The sequence below is a fragment of the Cupressus sempervirens genome, chromosome 4, assembly GCF_028749045.1.
Source record: "Cupressus sempervirens isolate cs-2001-9-10 chromosome 4, ASM2874904v1, whole genome shotgun sequence".
NCBI classification, from domain to species: domain Eukaryota; kingdom Viridiplantae; phylum Streptophyta; class Pinopsida; order Cupressales; family Cupressaceae; genus Cupressus; species Cupressus sempervirens.
In genome coordinates this window covers 372,579,180-372,593,636 of record NC_143121.1, presented here as the reverse complement: position 1 = coordinate 372,593,636, position 14,457 = coordinate 372,579,180, and the positions used below count along the sequence as shown (strand labels likewise).

Below are 14,457 nucleotides of genomic sequence, written 5' to 3'. Positions count from 1 at the left end.
TTTTATTTCTTGAACAAATTTGTCGAAAATAAAATTGCTTAAGATTTCGTTTCAAATTTAATGGAATAATCTCAAATGAACCAGCAGAGATAGTTCTGACACCCTAAAGCTCGAGTTTGCACAAACAATATTTTCTTTGTTTTATGTTTGTAAAATTTGTTCAAGTTATGCAACTCTGTTAACCATATTTTTGAAAACTCCATTTTGTAAACATTCAGTAGTTTTGGCGAAAAAATTGTCATATAAAACCGTATTAATTTTATTTCATAAAATTTGTTTCTGACAGTTTTCAGGATTTGTTTAATCTGAAACTGAAATGTTATCAGAAAAACAATTATTATAATCTTGCAGCTTATTTCTGAAAAACAACATTTTCTTTCACGAATTCGACAGGGTTCGTGTAGTACTAGTACTCCAGAGAATGATAAGCTAAAGAAATTGACCAAAAGTGAGGATTCTTTCCTTAAATGTACTTTTATTAATTAATTAAAAAATTACAAATAATAGTGTTATTTCTTTAAAAAGATAAACAAATTGGTCATGTAGGTGCATTTTGACCTCCTCATAGCCAAAACCGTGACAATGTATATTTTATTTGTATACCGCAGAAATGAAAGAAAGTTCAGTTAAAGAAAATCCTGGCAAGAAAGTTTAAAGAAGCAGATTCTTAAACGCAGTACGGGAAATATTTTGTTATTGAACACATTTCCTTTGATTTGATAGCTACAGAAGAGGAATTTACAAAATATTTAAGGGTCTGTTTGGTTAATGGAAGATGATAGGAATTGGTTTTTTCAAAACTCGGATTTGAAAATTTGTGCGTTTGTTTCAAAATTTACAAAATGGAATTAGCATATGCGACTTCCAATTTTGGCTCAAAACTAGGTTTTCCAAATTCCTACTAGCAAATAGGAATTGAAAATCAAAACCTGATTTTGTTTTTTAAGGAGTGTAAAAACAATAGATTGGACTACTTTTTGAAATTTGCCTTCAACTCCAAGCTTACACACTTCACACGCATCTTCTGAGTGAAACAAACAGTTTCAGTAAAATTGCAAAACTCAGAATGAAGATATGCAAAACCTCGATTTGGCTAAACCAAGATTTGTAGAAATCCAAGTTATTTAAAGTCCACAAACCAAATGGACCCTAAAAGATAAACTTGAGTAATATTTCAATTTGTCACGAGATTAAAAAGAAAGTAAAGAAATTCTCTTTGATTAAAGATAGTTAAATTTGTTTGAACACAATGCAAAATCCCTTAAATATTCTTTGAAAATTCTCTCATCAGTTTTATAAAAATTCAGTTGTTTTAAGCAAAAAAAGTCACGAAAGACTACTATATTTTATTTTATAAAATTATCCTCCGACAATTTGTAGGAATTTTTATATCTGAAGCAGAGATGGAAATTAGAGAAATGATTTTACAGTCTCGGAGTTGATTTAAAGAAATGTACATGCTAGCTTTAAGGTATCTAGAGATCTTTTCCAAGAAGCATTTCAGTGGCCATGTGCTAACAGAGCAGATTGAGCATTGTTGGTAAATAGATTTGTCACTGTAGAAATTTCCCAACGGAGTGTATGTGGCAAACCGTTCACAACAGTTGGATAGGCCCTTGATATCCAACCTTCCTCTGCGTTTAGAGGGGCAGCTCTCTCGTAAGATAAAATTTGTGCTTTTTCAATAAAGATAAGTGGGACTTAGAAAATAGAAAGGAAAACCATTGACAGCGAATGCACCACACGCCTTCAACGTTTTCATAAAAATGATGTAAACTATTAATGAGAGCAATCAAGGACTATGCTTGAGAACTTTCACCAACACAATGCTAATTTAAACATTCATGAATACTCACACCATACCATGAAAATACTCATAAATGAATCAACAACTCAACAATTCAGACACTTAGAGAGAGAACGCCAAATGTACTCCCTTTTATTTCTTGCACCAAGAAAGAAAGAAATAACTGATTACACGAAAACAACAATCGTACATACTTTCCAAAAATTGCTTTGTTATCAGAGCATTAGTGTTCCCTGTATCCAAGTCCCAAAAAGTCCATTCTTACAATGATTTTCAGGAATTTATTACCAATCTAGAACAACCAACTTTTCAGGTTCGTAACTACCCAAAAAGCTAGAGTTTGGACTACTTGAAGAGGGTTCATAACCAACTCTAACCTTTACAATTCCAACTTTTCATGTTTAACCATAACTAATAGAATAAAAGTAGGGGAAATTGAAGCAATCTCGCCTTTTACCCAAATTTTATTTTGGAAGCCCTTTTAACTATATGGAGACGAATGAAGATAAGAATTCCCATGCCCATGATAAACAATAAAATCGCTATCACCAGGATCATCATCAAGAGTGCTTGATCTAAAACAACATATTTTTGTAATAATGCTGATTTGTAAAATATTGATTTAAGTGGCCACTCAATCTCCTCGAACTGCATGGAACTCTTTTAAATGATTATCAAAACATCGTGACCTCCTTCAATTCTAGTCCTCTGAACAAGAACTTTTCATAACCTCATGATATTCTTCCTCCAACAAAACATTCAGAAAGCATGACATAGAAGTTTTTCTGTTGATGTTTTCCCTTACCGACTTTATCTCTTCATTAAGTGACCAATCTTCTTAGGATCTCTGCTGTATAACTGCACCATTTTATGGTTGCTTAGTTTTTCTTTCAATCCTCCTACATGCTCAAACAGAACTGCTAGGAGGTTGAATTGAATCTTGTTAACTGGTTGAATTGATAATTGATTTGAGAGAGGGCATTATAATTGGATTTCAAGGGATGATTCTTTTTGAGAAAAAGCCAAGAATTTGACCCAATTCTTGCCACCATTGGAATAACATTTGTTGTAGAGAAAGTACGACAAGAAGCCAAACCGAGTCACAGTTGATTGTTCCATCATCATCTTAATGAATCACCTCTCACGTACACAAATTCAATTGCACTATAAGAATATGTAGACACTGATAAAAACACAAGGAGGAAGATCCATGAATCCTGAATCGATGGGAATATTGATTTGCCGTAGCATTTTGACAGTCATATTATATTCATTCTGGATAGCACTCACTGTTTTCTATTCGAATCTAAAGGTGAGATATAGGCCTAATCATTTTGTCAAACACTTAGCTGCATTCTCTACCCGTAGCTAGTTGAGGTATTTGTTCAAACTATGGTTGCATTGTGTCAAACACATGAGATGTAACCTCTACTCCAAACCTTCTCTTCCTGTAGCCTACTCGTGTTTTATTTGTGGCTTTATGGACTCAAAAATAACTCACGCATAATAGTCAGAATAAGATCCCTTCCTTTAGTAAACCCATCCTTGATTGTGGAAAGAAGTTGATCATCTGTTGGGATGCGGAGATCATCCTTTGTGTCACCACTGTCAGTCAGAAGACTTACAAACCCATCATCTGAAACATCAATCAATTGATAATTAGTGCGAGTCACTTTAGGAACATCGCAATTGTGGGAAGAAGGAACTATATCCTCGAGTTTCTTGCCATTGAATATATCAATTCCTAAAAAGTGACACTTGGCTTGGCCATGCTTTCTTGTTTTAGAAGTTGAAACTTTGACCACCTTGCTGGGCCTTCCCTTGATAACTAAGTAACCATTCTTGCGAATAGTACCAGCTTGTTGGGGGAATGTCTTGGATGCCCCTGAGTCTGCTACTTGATCAAGATGATGTTCCTTATCTTCACTTCACTTTCTAATTTTATGTGTACCTCACTCTGAAGCCTTAAAATCAATCCTGGAAGGAAAAAGGATGAAGGGAAGTACAGTATTCATCGGCCACCTGAAAGAACATTGTAATGGAATAATGTCGGTTCCTTATATTCCCTATTCCATGGCTTGAGAATGTTCTTTGTTTACCATTTTTCTTTGTAATGCATTATCTTACTTTCCATAGCTTCATTGATAGAGGGAAAATCTCAGGTTAATGTGTAGATGGAGATAAAAGTTGCAGACATCACAGATAGAGCAGTCAACCAGGCTTGGCAAAATGGTTGATAAAAGAATGAAGGAAACTACATTTCCATTTGCTCGGTAAATTTAGTTATCTCCTTCCTTAATCTATTGAGCTTAGCTCTTATAGTGAGGAATTGGCGGTACTTTGCACAAGGAAATAATACCTTGTCACAGATGAATGAAGCTAAAGTTGTATGGTTGCATAATGCATGAATAAAAGTGACCCTGCCAATTATATGACATGGCCTTCAAACAATTTGCATGCTTGATATGTGCTTTTCAAAGCCATAGCTTCTGATATAGGTTAGACAACTAATCAAAATGTATTTATGAAGCAGCATACCAGAATAGTTTAGCACCTTTGAAACCACATATCGTGTTGTATTTCCAGCCAGCAGTTACCTTCAAGTTGAAGTTTGGGTTGGGAGATTCGGGTTAGAATTAGGTTAAAAAGTTGGAGTACAGGGAGAGAGAGTATGACAATTATTTGGAGAGAGAAAATTTGAGTGGGAAAACACAAACCCAAACTCAAACCATGTACTTCTCTCTAAAAGGTTTGAGTACGTGGAGAGAGAGAAGTATGTGGAGACAGAAAAGTATGTGGAGAGAGAAAAATTGGAAGAGAGAGAATGAAAACCCAAACCCAAAACCAAAACCCGTACTTCTCTCTAAAACTTTTAGTACGTGGAGAAAGAAAAGTACGGGGAGAAAGAAAGTTTAATTTTTCTTTATGACTAATCTCTCTCTCTCTCTCTCTGATTAATTAATTTAATTGAAACACTCTGTAGAATGTATGGGTAATAGATGGCTCTATTTGGGGACAAGGATTGTACAGGATGCTGAATGAACCCAAAGTTAAGAAATGACAGTGCTTTATCACAAGGGCTATAGAGTCACCCCAAAAGGAGATAAATCTAGGAGAAAGGGACTAAGCACTACAAAAATGGGAACACAACCAAACAGAAAAGAAAGGAAGGCGCAACAAAAACTCCTAAATAAGTTATGTACATGGTAGGAAAACCCCTACCTCTGGTAGCTTTAGCTCCAAATGATTCATGCAAACCCATTCACTGGTTGGGGAAAATAAATACCATAGTATACCAACAGGTGACAATTCTTAAGCTTCCATGGGTTGGAATATAAGTGTGCTCCTTGAATTCTACCTCTGAAATTCCTAGCATGCCTCATATCTTTGTATGAGAGAGCATATCCAAATAGCCAGGCTTCATCAAAAACCTGAAACTTTAAAATCAACTCTACTTCCTGTTGCATCTAATAGATGACTTCATTTTGAAAGAGTTGAAGTATAAGGATCTTGAGTCTCTCAATGCATTTTTTATCTTCTCTTGTGCTTGGCGAACCCTCTTCTTTTTCCATTACCATGATCCTGGTTGAATCTTCTATAATATTATTCCAACTTAGATGCACATTCGTGTTAGGTTGAATGTTGCCATGATCCATTTCTTCTTCCCTATCTTCCAAAAGATCATCTTGAATTTTTAGGTTCTGCGGAGTTACATTGATACTATCCTCAACATGGTGGGTCGTAACTTCATTTTTCATCCCATTAACATCAAAATTTTCCATCTAAAGGGTCTTCTGATGGTTAAGACAAGAAGATACCAAACTTCATATGGGATTGCCTTCATACAGTCTATGGAGTGAAGTAACCTGTGGAGTTATAACCATTAAGCCTTGTCTTTGAATACCATGTTGGAAATCATTAGTAAAAATGCCTTCCTCTAAGAATAAAGGATTAAAGTAAACATTTTCTTCATAGAGGAAATTATCATCCAAGGATTTTGAGCACAAGCTTGGGGTAAAAATTTCATAAGAGTTTCCTTCATCTGATTTTCCCATGAGAGCCTCTGCTAACTCATTACTTCTTTTATCAACATTATTCTTCTCATAGAAGTCCTTTGGCATAGAATTTCCTATTTGATGAAAAGACTCAAAAAGAGGATTTCTTTGAACTTTGAATGTTCCATAGGAATTTCATTTCATTTCTGTTGGAATAGAGGAAATTGTCTTCATATTCATATAGCTTTCATCTTCAATATGTTCAATGATATCTATGTCCTTTTGAATCATCATTTCTTATCCAAGACAACTTTCATGAAATGTGAAAGTTGGCATGCATGATAAAGAATTAAGGTTACACGGTTCATCTTCTTCTGCTAGAAGCTGATTTTTAACATTTTCATCAACCAATCTTTTAATCACAAGTTCATCAATGTCACCAAATGTAAAGGTATCCATTTCCACAAGGGAGGTAGATAGTTGTAAATGTTCATAGGTGCTTTTGTCCTGGTCAATGGTAGTGGTTTCAGTTTGCACTAGAACATCTAAAGTATTGATGTTGTCAATAGATTAGTCACCTTGAATAATCATGAAAGGATGATTGGGATGATCTTCTCCACATAGGAAGTCATCATCTGAAGCATTGAGGCACCAAGTAGGAATAAAAGTAGTATGAAATTCACCTTGATCTACATTTCCTTCATCTTCAAAATTCGCTTTTGATATTTCTTTTTCTTTCTCATTAGGATCGAGATGATTGAATAGTTCCTCTTGGGTTTGAAAATTTTCAGAATGATGCCTTGATACATTACTAGACTCTTTTTCTTCTATACACACCATATCTCGATCATCTCCTTGATTAAACATAGAACCTTTGTCTTCTGTCATGCAAGCAGATTTAGATGAATCCTTTCTAACATTTGGATCAGGTGATGTTCTTTTATCAAGAAAATAATTCTTTCATGGGTCTTCTTTCTCAAGTTCTTGAAGCATTTGAAGTAAAGAAGGAATTTACTTCTTTAGGATCCAAGCATGCATTGCCATAGAAGGTTTTTAAAAATTCAACCTGATTGGTATCAATGGAAGTATGACTTTAATGAGTAATAGGTGCAAGCATTGGAACACCTTTTTTACCACCACTATCGATCTTTGATTGACATGAATCACCTTTCTTATCAAGTTCTTCCTTATTCTTACATGTAGAACTTCCTTCTAAAGATGATTTAGACTTGTGAGAGAAAATTTGATAATCTTTACCATCTTCTTCTTCTATCTTTTGCAATTCCCAAAGCAAAGATGGATGAATACCTCCTGGATCTAGTTTTTGTCCACCATAGAAACTCTTCAAGAAGCTTACCTGCTTAGGATCAATCAAAATCTGATTTTGCTAAGATACTGATGCATGAGAGACATTTTTAGTATTCCTCATTGCTGATTTAGATGAAGCACATTTTTCAGCAAGGCCTTCTTTATCTTTATATGCTGAATCTTTTTCCAAGAAGGATTCTTGATCATGAGAAAGAAACCCATAATCTTTTCAATCATCCTCTTTGATCTGTCACAAAACCTGAAGTAAGTGGGGATGAACTATTTTAGGATCCAGCCTCCTGCCACCATAGAAATTCTTCAAGAATTCAACTTGTAGAGGCTCATCAGGAATCTGTTTCTTAGGATATGAAAGGTATTCATCATCACTATCACTACCACTGTCACTTAAAACTTTTCCCTTGTACCAAACCATGATTCTGAATTACCACCTTCAAATAGAGTCATCAATAATCAATCTTTAAAATAGAGTCGCCAACCTTCATTCCAGGGAAGGTACCTTTCATCAACCATGTTATCGATTATTGTTCACTCGGTTTTGGATGTGACCAAGATTTTGCCTGTTTCTTCTTGGGATAAATACTATTCTTTCAATGATCACAACATTATGACCAATAGGAGCTCTTTGTAAGATTTCTCCAAACTCTTCTTCTTCTTCAAGAACTTGATTACTTGATGATATTGTTGAGCACTTCGTCTACACCTCCAGGCTAGAGTGTTCAAATTAGAGATGATATCTTCCTGAGTGTCTTGGAAGCCGAGGTTTGGTTGGAGAACAGGAAAAATGTTCTCATGTGGAAGCACCATTGTGCTTCATTACCGGCGACTGTCAATCTTTCTTGTTCAATCTCCCAAGCGGAGTCGCCAAAAATCTATTGGTAAATAGATTTGTCACTATAGAAATTTCCCAATGGAGTATATGTGGCAAACCGTTCACAACAGTTGGATAGGCCCTTGATATTCGACCTTCCTCTGCGTTTAGAGGGGCAGCTCCCTCGTAAGATAAAATTTGTGCTTTTTCAATAAAGATAAGTAGGACTTAGAAAATAGAAAGGAAAACCATTGACAGCGAATGCACCACACGCCTTCAACGTTTTCATAAAAAATGATGTGAACTATTAATGAGAGCAATCAAGGACTATGCTTGAGAACTTTCACCAACACAATGCTAATTTAACCATTCATGAATACTCACACCATACCATGAAAATACTCATAAATGAATCAACACCTCAACAATTCAAACCCTCAAAGAGAGAATGCCAAATATACTCCCTTTTATTTCTTGCACCAAGAAAGAAAGAAATAACTGATTACACGAAAGCAACAACTGTACACACTTTCCAAAAATTGCTTTGTTATTAGAGCATCAATGTTCCCTTTATCCAAGTCCCAAAAAGTCCCTTCTTACAATGATTTTCAGGAATTTATAGCCAATCTAGAACAACCAACTTTTTGGGTTCATAACTACCCAAAAAGTTAGAGTTTGGACTACTTAAAGATGTTTCATAACCAACTCTAACCTTTACAATTCCAACTTTTCATGTTTAACCATAACTAATAGAATAAAAGTAGGGGAAATTGAAGGAATCTCGCCTTTTACCCAAATTTTCTTCTGGAAGCCCTTTTAACTATATGGAGATGAATGAAGATAAGAATTCCCACACCCATGATCAACAATAAAATCACTATCACCAGGATCATCATCAAGAGTGCTTGATCTAAAACAACATATTTTTGTAATTATGCTAATTTGTAAAATATTGATTTAAGTGGCCACTCAATCTCCTCGAACTATGTGGAACTCTTTTAAATGATTATCAAAACATGGTGACCTCCTTCAGTTCCAGTCCTCTAAACAAGAACTTTTCATAACCTCATGATATTCTTCCTCCAACAAAACATTCAGAAACCATGAGATAGAAGTTTTTCTGTTGATGTTTTCCCTTACTGACTTTATCTCTTCATTAAGTGACCAATCTTCTTAGGATCTCTACCGTATAACCACACCATTTTATGGTTGCTTAGTTTTTCTTTCAATCCCCCTACATGCTCAAACAGAACTACTAGGAGGTTGAATTGAATCCTGTTAACTGGTTGAATTGATAATTGATTTGAGAGAGGACATTATAATTGGATTTCAAGGGATGATTCTTTTTGAGCAAAAGCCAAGAATTTGACCCAATTCTTGCCACCACTGGAATAAAATTCGTCGTAGAGAAAAGACGACAAGAAGCCAAACCGAGTCACAGTTGATTGTTCCATCATCGTCTTAATGAACCACCTCTCACGTACACAAATTCAATTGCACTATAAGAATATGTAGACACTAATAAAACCACAAGGAGGAAGATCCATGAATCCTGAATCGATGGGAATATTGATTTGTCGTAGCATTTTGACAGTCATATTATATTCATTCTAGACAACACTCACTGTTTTCTATTCGAATCTAAAGGTGAGATACGGGCCTAATCATTTTGTCAAACACTTAGCTACATTCTCTACCCACAGTTGGTTGAGGTATTTTTTCAAACTATGGTTGCATTGTGTCAAACACTTGAGATGCAACCTCTGCTCCAAACCTTCTCTTCCTGCAGCTTACTCGTGTTTTATCTGTGGTTTTATGGACTCAAAAATAACTCACGCATAATAGTCAGAATAAGATTCTTGCCTTCAATAAACCCATCCTTGATTGTGGAAAGAAGTTGATCATCTGTTTGGAGGCGGAGATCATCCTTTGTGTCACCACTGTCAGTCAGAAGACTCACAAACGCATCATTTGAAACATCAATCAATTAATAATTAGTGCGAGTCACTTAAGGAACATCACAGTTGTGGGAAGAAGGAACTATATCCTCGAGTTTCTTGCCATTGAATATATCAATTCCTACAAAGTGACACTTGGCCTGGCCATGCTTTCCTATTTTAGAAGTTGAAACTTCAACCACCTTGTTGGGCCTTCCCTTGATAACTAAGTAACCATTCTTGCGAAGAGTACCAGCTTGTTGGGGGAATGTCTTGGATGCCCCTGAGTCTGTTGCCTGCTCAAAATGATGTTCCTTATCTTCACTTCACTGTCTAATTTTATGTGCACCTCACTCTAAAGCCTTAAAATCAATCCTAGAAGGAACAAGGGTGAAGGAAAGTGCAGTATTCACCGGCCACCTGAAAGAACATTGTAATGGAATAATGTCGGTTCCTTATATTCCCTATTCCATGGCTTGAGAATGTTCTTTGTTTACTATTTGTTTGGAATGCATTATCTTACTTTCCATAGTTTCATTGATAGAGAGAAAAGCTTAGGTTAATGTGTAGATGGAGATAAAAGTTGCAGACAACACAGATAGAGCAGTCAGCCAGGCCTGGCAAAATGGCTGATAAAAGGATGAAGGAAACTATGTTTCCATTTGCTTAGTAACTTTAGTAATCTCCTTCCTTAATCTATTGAGCTCAACTCTTATAGTGAGGAATTGCGAATACTTTGCACAAGGAAATAATACCTTGTCACAGATGAATGAAACTAAAGCTACACGATTGCATAGTGCATGAATAAAAGTGACCCTGCCAATTATATGACATGGCCTTCAAACAATTCGCATGCTTGGTCTGTTCTTTTCAAAGCCACAGCTCCTAATATAGGTTGGATAGCTAATCAAAATGTATTTCTGAAGCAGCATATCAAAATAGTTTAGCACCTTTGAAACTACAGATTGTGTTGTACTTCCAGCCGACAGTTACCTTCAAGTTGAAGTTTGGGTTGGGAGATTCGGGTTAGAATTAGGTTAAAAAGTTGGAGTACGGGGAGAGAGAGCATGGCAAGTACGTGGAGAGAGAAAATTTGAGTGGGAAAACTCAAACCGAAACTCAAACCATGTACTTCTCTCTAAAAGGTTTGAGTACGTGGAGAGAGAAAAACTTGGAAGAGACAGAATAAAAACCCAAACCCAAAACCAAAATCTGTACTTCTCTCTAAAAGTTTTAGTACGTGGAGAGAGAAAAGTACGGGGAGAGAGAAAGTTTAATTTTTCTTTATGACTAATCTCTCTCTGATTAATTAATTTAATTAAAACACTGTGTAAAATGTCTGGGTAACAAGCATGAGCCAAGAAGGCAACATGGTTTTCACCAGAGCAGGGTCGTTAATGGCGAAAAATGTAGCAGGGCCGGTAGGCAGAACCTCAACTGTGAACATTTCGAAAGCTGAGCCCATTATGTGGTACCCTCTGTCTCTCAGGGCAGCACTAGCGTTCATCACCAGCGGATCAGAGGAAGGAGATTCCCAGATTCTTGGAGGTTTGAAGGCGACCACTGGGGGATTCGATCCCGGGATCGATTGTCTACTGTCTTTTCCCGTTGAAGAGACCGCGGCTAGCGCCAACGCCATTGACACAAAAATGGAAAGCAGGCCTGGAGCCCGTCCGCACGACATTCTTTGCTAATCTTTGCTAATCTTTGCTAAAAATTGAAATGAGGTTTCTTGGGAGCGAATACAATAGAGCAAAGATGTATGCGTGCAGGAGAACAAGATTGCTTTTAAAAGAATTCCGTTGGACCAGCTGGTTATATATGAAATTTCCCGATGATTGTTTTAGGTCGGAAAACGGTTTTAAAAGAGGACGTTGGCTTGGCATTGCATTCTTGTTACTACGGAGGCTTCTGCCTTTTGTTGCTTTCTTGATTCTGTTTAAAATTCATATTGAATTTTATTATCGGGCTGGGAAAGAGAAGAAATAAAATTAGTTTCTTAAACAGAACGCAAGTTCCCTACTTTATAAAAAATGCTAGGAGTGATAATTGATTATAGAAGGTTGTAGGTGTTAGTGATTCTGAATGATCTTAAGATTAAGTTATAAATTTGACAAATAAAATGATTTGGAAAGGTTGAAGATGTAAGTGATTCTCAAAGGTCTTAAGATCGAATTGTATTTGTTTAGAGCACTCTCAAACATCACACACAAAAAATTAAGCTTGCAAAATAAAAGTCAATTTTAACTATTTAACAATTTGGGTATAGTAATCAAGCATTAGTGTGTGATGTTTAAACCATTTGTTTATTATATATTATTTAAAATTCTATTTTTTAACATATTAGTGATGTTTAAATGACTTTATATTTAAGTTTTTTTTTATTCTTTGAAAATATTTAAAATGGATAAATAAATGATAAATTTCAAAATATTAAAAAATATTTATGCTTTTTAACTTCTCTTTTATATTATGAAAAATCAGTTTCAGTAATTTATCACTTCATAATGCATGTTCTTCATAATTTTCCCATTCATGGGTGATGCAATCTTATTTAATCAAGAATTAAAATCATGACTTAAGCTAGTTAGTGTAATAGCTAATTGTGAATGAAGGAAACCTAGGGAGTCTTAAAACAATGTTTAGCGATAATGTTTCATTGGGATTTTTTTTCTTGATGGAGGGTTCAAACCTGCAAGGCAGCCCAGTGAGGCAGGAGGCCTGCGAGCTACCAACCAACGAAGGCCATCACTTGAAGATTTAGGAACCCGATACGGGCCCACACGTGCCTCAAAATTCGAATATCTTAATGTTAAGAAAAGTAAGACTAAAAATTTGTCGGTACATTGTATTAACTCATCACCAATATGAATGTATGTCTTTTCAACATGAGCAACATAAGCAACAATGCTTCAAGGAATTTGATTCTTAATTTCAATTCATAAACTCACTAATATATATTGATATTAATCACAAGTGACAAAATATAAGGTAGCAATATTATAAAGCTAAATTGATGGACGAAAATAATAAAGAATACTGGTTAAAGTTTTAATGAAGATTTAAAGCTGACACCCATTTCTCCTTAAAAAAAAACGAAAAAGCGGCCGTCGTCATGTTACAATATTTCAGAAAACTTCCCTCATGTTCATTTGCCTAATATTTTAGAAAAGTACTGGAAAGGGAGATTAATTTAAAATCATTAATCTTCAATAATTTCCGTTGCCGGGATTTGAACCCGGGTCGTCTGGGTGAAAGCCAGATATCCTAATCGGACTAGACGACAACGGAATTTGTATTTCTTCGACAATTCGTGGAATGATTATCAGATAAACATGCATGATGACTTGGATCGAGAAAGGGGATTTCAATAAGGCTGCAGAGATATTGAAGGTTATTTGCAGAAATTTGTAGAGATCTCCACTGGAAAATAATTACTATTTGTATTCTATTCTACGTTTGGCATCTTTCAGCTACAATTCATTGCCAACAAAAAATACAGCGTACATAGTTAATCAGCCAGGGACCTCTATTTTGATCTAACAACCTCTATTTGCTTTATTCTCACTATGATCTATAAATTTTCCAAGTCAACTTAGAAGTTCCTTTTTATTTCAACAAATTTGACATTATTTTGACTTAGTTCAATTCTTTCAAGATATGAAATCTAATTATTTAGTCAAATTTAGTCAGATAATTTAAACATCACACACTAAACTTAATTCTTATACTAAAAATGAGCTTAATTTCACATGCTTTGATTTGAGTTGCGAAAAACCTTTATTTTAATGGACTCCAAGAGCAAAATCTAAATTTAAAACCCGAGTTTAGCAGCCTGGAGTATTCTTATTTATAGAAATGCCAGAATGACATATTCGAAGTTGCCGCTTGAGCAGGTGTCGGCAAGAGAGGCTTCGTCGCCATTTTGGCCCCAGTATACAGCTATGCTTCCTGCGGCAGAGGCAGTCCATACAATACACGTGGCCAAAGTAAGGGCAACTGCCGCAGCTGAAGCTCTCAAATTGATCATCCTATTCATATCCATGATATGATAACATTGGTTTTGCTTAGTGTTTGGAATGACATAACCATATTATGTTGTATGATGACAATGAGAGCTAAACTACTTAGTATATTTATGGCAATTATTTTGAGAAGCCACGTGAGATTAATGAAAAAGTGAGGGCTAAATAAGAAGAGGTAATTGCTTCTTCAATCGATAGCTTGAGGTTGGTTGGCTTTATTGTGGCTAATTTGGATGACATCTTATGGCAATTATTTTGAGAAGCCACACGAGGTTAATGAACAAGTGAGGGCTAAATAAGAACAGGTAATTGCTCCTTCAATCAATGACTTGAGGTTGGTTGGCCTTATTGTGGCTAATTTGGATGACACCTTAGGGCAATTATTTTGAGAAGCCACACGAGGTTAATGAACAAGTGAGGGCTAAATAAGAAAAGGTAATTGCTCCTTCAATCGATGGCTTGAGGTTGGTTGGCCTTATTGTGGCTAATTTGGATGACACCAATGTCAAAACTTTTATGAATATAGTGTCATATCGTTAATGTAATAAAGCCACTA

The 14,457-nt window shown here is 35.5% G+C and overlaps 1 non-coding gene across 1 annotated transcript; it reads right to left on the bottom strand.

Annotated features, from left to right (window-relative positions):
* Positions 1-13,093: 13,093 nt before the first annotated feature.
* TRNAE-UUC (transfer RNA glutamic acid (anticodon UUC)) lies at positions 13,094-13,167 on the bottom strand. Its single transcript has one exon. It is a non-coding gene; the product is annotated as a tRNA-Glu (tRNA).
* Between the last annotated feature and the right edge of the window lie 1,290 nt (positions 13,168-14,457).